Here is a 5,009-nt window from a genome sequence, read left to right as displayed (position 1 = left end):
AAGGTTGGGCAATCCTACTTCCGTAGTGATACTGCCTTGGAAACCCAAGGAGGGGTCGCTATGAGTCGGGGCCGACTCCACGGCACATAACAACAACAACAAATGGGCCTTATTATGCTATCTGATGTTTTGATTGGCTCTTGCTTTTGGTGCCTTCTTTCCTTGTGTATTTTGTGATTTTTGAGCTCATATTTCTTATAATTTTACCTATGAAATTCTTCAAAGACTGAAATAAAGATTGGTTGCTCCAGAAAAGATACATGTTTTCTTTCCCCAGGCACTTAAGAGCACTAGAAGTCTGGAACAAATTTGAACCAAATTTTCAGTCTGTGTTTCTCTGAACTACCCAGGTACTGAAATTTCAGGCTACAGACCCAAGTGGTGGCCCACTTGTCATTGAAGATTCTAAGGGGATATTTGCCTCCTTATTCCCATCCCATTTAGAGCCAAGATTATTGGGTAATTTTCCCAAGGGGTAGATGGGTAGATTTCTTACATCAAGAATATATTGGAAGATTTACTTTTAAAATTCCACTTTAGGGTAGACCTTGGCTTAATCTCCTGTTCTCTGATTCTTTCTTACAAGGCTGTGAAAGTTCACCAGGTAAGGGGATGCCCTCTAAGTTCTCACCTTATTTTGACCTAAGTATTCTATATATTTTTGCTAGCTCATGAAAACAAGAAGGAAGGTGTTTTATCCAGCATTTTTAGTTGTTTTCAGTGGTAAGGTCAGTTGATGTACCTGGTTGAAGCACCGTAAAATGGTGAGGGTATGAGTATCAGCATCAGAACCTGCACAACTTCACAGGGGATTATGTGGCTCCACTCCACCCTCTTAGGATAGCTCTAGCCCCCTGCCACCTGTCGCTGCCAGCTCTGCCACTAGGCCCCTTCTGGGTCTGCCTTTGGCTCTGTCACTGGGCCCTTTTCAGGACTCTCACTGTCTTTAGTTGTACAGCCCTTGGCCAGTATTATAACTCTTTTAGGAGGTTCCTTGCCTTCTGTCTCTCTCTACTTCCTTTTTCTTTCTTCCTTTTGTTTCTCTTCCTTCTTACTTCTGTCCGAAAACCTCTGTGGGGCTGGGTACTAAAATACACAAACTCCTTGTCAACTTCAGGGCATGGCACTCCCACCAGGGCCATGAACTGACCAATTTCCTCTTGATAGGGCAGATACTTCATTTGCATAGTGGACTACAATTTACCTTATTTGCATGGTTTATTGACCAATCCCTGCAAGGTGCGTATCAATCACAGGGCAAGATGCAACCCAAGGCCAGGCAAAAGCATCAAACCATCCTGTTTACAATTTACCCAGGAACCCCAATCCACCTGGACAAAAGCAACAAACCCTCTGGGGTAGAACATTAGGGCAAAGAGAACTCCTCAGGGTTTAGGAGGAAAACCTCTCAAGTTGGTTTTCCAAAGAATCAATGTGAAAGGCCACATAAAGGAACTCATTTCAATACAACTACTTAGCCTGCATTATTCATGTAGAAATCTTACACAATCTTAACATTTCTCCACCCAAGCTACTTTTCTCCATCCCTACAGGTAATGCATTAGTTCATGCATTCATAATTTCTGGGTCCATCCAAAAGTCTCTCAACTGAATTCCCTGCTTTCCAATCTCCAGCCTTTCTCTTTTCTCCATCCCCAGCCCCTGAACCAAGTTGTATCAGTAAGGGTCTCAGTGGGAAAAAGAATTCACCCATACTACCCACCTGTCTGTCAGTTTGTCATGTACTGTGGTGAATTGCATGTTGCTATAATGCTGGAAGTTATGCCAGCGGTATTTCCAATATCAGTAGGGTCACCTGTGGTGATCAGGTTTCAGCAGAACTTCTAGACTAAGACAGATTAGGAAGAAAAGCCTGGCAATATACTTCTGAAAATTAGCCAATTAAAACCTATGGATAACAACAGATGTAGTGCAGAAGATGAACCTTCTAGGTTAGATGGTACTACATAATAGCTCCAACGATGGACTCACACATACCAAACAATCATGAAGATGGTGCACAACCAGTCAGTGTTTCATTCTGTTATACATAAGTTTGCTACGAGTCAGAGCTGACTCAACAACAACAAAACTCAAATAAAAATAGTTTAATGAAGGACCAGTTACAGAAGGATAGACAGAGTAAAGGGAGCAAACAAGAGATGACGAAGCATCCAGAAACTGGCTACAAAGGAGGCCATTACCATTCATGGGCTGAAGAGGCAAAATGAGAAAATAAAGTTTCCAGAGCCCAGAGAAAGCTAGAGCCATGGAGAAGAGAAAGAAAAAGCCAACTTTTTGGCTATTAGTATGCACCAAAAATTTCTTCACTTGCCAAGAGCTATAATCATGAAGGAATAAAGTCACTATTGGAGATGTGGAATCAAAGAAGGAAAGGAGTGGAGCAAAAAGTCCCAGTTTCATTCTCCACCTCCATTCTGGCATCCTTGCCCAGGTCTCTCTTTGGTCAAACATAACCATAAGGCAGTCCTCAAAGAAGATAGCATCAATCCCCAGAGGCATAGAACTTGGCAAAGAAGGATAGAGGTTGTGGGGGACAAGAGAAAACAAGTACACCAGCCTTTTTCCAGACCTCTAAAAGACAATCTAATATACAAATCTTACCATGGCATCCCCTACTTAAAATCTGTCAGTGGATTCCTGTCATCTTTAGGACTAAACGTAGACTGGGATGTGTGGCTTGGCACTGGTTTAGGTCTTCATTCCCCAATTCTGTTTCAGCCTATAACTATTCTGAATTATTCCCGGATTCTTCAGCACCCCATGATCTCACACCTCCACTTTGACCATGTTCTTTCGTTTTCCCAAGGCAACTTTCTGTATCTTCTTTGTTTTGTTAATTTCCATCATACCTTCCAGAATTAATATTTAGCTCTGGAATCACCTCCTCCTAAAAGTTTTTCTTTTTAGGGGTTTTCTATAATTTTTCCTATGTAATCCTACCATTGCACTTAGTTGAGGTGAGTGGTCTGTCTCTCTCCTTGAGAAAAGATGTGAATTTCAGCTCTTTTATATACCACCCAGCACCTTTTCTAACATGTGACAGATAATCAATAACACATTTTCAAACGAATAAATGAAAAGTAACTATTAGGAAAGAAGCAAGAAAACAAGAAAGTATTACAGTTTAAAGCACTTTAGAATTTTAGGTTATATGGAAAAGTCTTGGGATTTAAAAGGTTTTCTTTCTCTGAAATTCATTTCTGAGATAATATTTATTTTATGCATAGGCAGATCAAGATAAGGAAGGAAAAGATGGGGCACAGACCCAAGGAATTAGAACTTGAGTCCTAAAGGTTAATCCTAGACTTGGGCAAAATACTTTCTATCAGTTTTTTAGAACATAGGAAAAATGTTGCTGAGGTGTTAGCTTTAAGTCATGCCAAATAATGCTTTAAGTAACTTAAATACACTTCAAAAAAATGTTTATCAACCCAAATATTAAGGGTAAATTCTTATTCCAATCACTTTTGCTGTGTTTGTGTAGTAAAAGATACGATAAGTATGGAACACATTTCTTGCTTTGTTTGGATTCTAATAGTATAAAATGGTTTCTTTCCAAAAATTGTTTGAGAGAAAACCAAAATGCTACTCCACTGCAACAAAATACTAGAGAATTGTTATCCTGATTAACATATTTTCATTTATAGTTTGCCTAAGATGTCATGTGAAACCAGTTGTCATCCAGTGATTCTCACTTCTAAAACTCCTATGTTGTTGCCATTAGTTGCCTTTTGGTTGATTCCAACTCGTGGAGACCCAAGTATGTCAGAGTAGAACTGTGTTCCATAGGGTTTTCATGACTGTGACCCTTCAGAAGGAAATCTCCAGGTCGAGGTAGGTGCCTAGGGGATGGATTCCAACCGCCAACTTCTTGGCCATCAGTGTGCATCAAAAATTATTCACATATATGTAGTGTAATGCACAGGTTCACCATTAGAAAATAACTCTCCCGAAAAGTCTGCCAACGTTGGTTCAAAGATCTTAAGACAACACATACTACACTAACTAATGGACCTGAATACAGTGCTTTAAAGAGAAGTACAGGTATCCCCTGCTTTTCGAACATTGCTTTATACCTCTCGGCTTTTACCAAAGACCTACATTAGTGCCTGTTTCGCCAACCCAAAGAAATCCGAAGAGGACTTTTGCTTTAAAGAAAAAATGCGAAAAGGGAAGCTAGTGTTTCAGCATTTGTTTTGCAAAGACGCACCCAAACAGTGAGAGCGTCCACGCTCCTTACTCTGGGAAGTACACTCATCAACAAGTCGCCATAGCTTTGAACTGTGCCTGTAAACACTATATGTTATTCCAGGTTTTATGTGTTATTTGGTATGCTTTGGTAGGTTATTTTTTGGGTCTGGGAACAGCTCAAAAATTTTCCCTATATAAATTAATGGTAATTGCGTCTTCGGTTTACGGTGGAATTATGAAATGTTTCTTAAGAATGCTCTACTTTTGGATGGGGAGACGAGGGAGAGACCTGTACTTTTAAGTTTCTCAATGGAATTTTTTTTTTTTTTTCACTTTTTATTGTAGTCCGGGTGAAAGTTCACAGGGAAAAATAGTATTTCATTCAGCAATTTATACACATTTTGCTTCCTGACATTGGTTCTAATCTCTCAGTGGAATCTTAAAGAACTGAGGCCGCGAACCAAGTGGGAAACTGCAAGAGCAATATACACTACATGGCCCAGCATACCTTGCGATTTCCAGAGACCACGGTTCCCAGAATGCATTGCCCACTGCACGCAGATTTCCCTTCCAGTTGGGGCTTGTAGTTTTCCGTGATCGCGTCAGTCTGTACCCAAGAAGGTAGTGGCAGCTCACCCAGTTCGAGGATATTAGGCGTAGTCTTCCAGCTTTGTAAAGCGGAGACACTTGGTTCCCTGAGCCGACATTATTCTTGGTCTCATTTATCGGCTTCTGTTTTACAACAGGTAAGTCATGAAAGGGCTACAATTCTCGGCAGCAGTACCCTGCCCTTT

The sequence above is a fragment of the Orycteropus afer genome, unplaced genomic scaffold, assembly GCF_000298275.1.
Source record: "Orycteropus afer afer isolate SDZICR_OR568_19922 unplaced genomic scaffold, OryAfe1.0 scaffold00001, whole genome shotgun sequence".
In the NCBI taxonomy this organism is placed as follows: domain Eukaryota; kingdom Metazoa; phylum Chordata; class Mammalia; order Tubulidentata; family Orycteropodidae; genus Orycteropus; species Orycteropus afer.
This window is presented reverse-complemented; position numbering follows the sequence as displayed.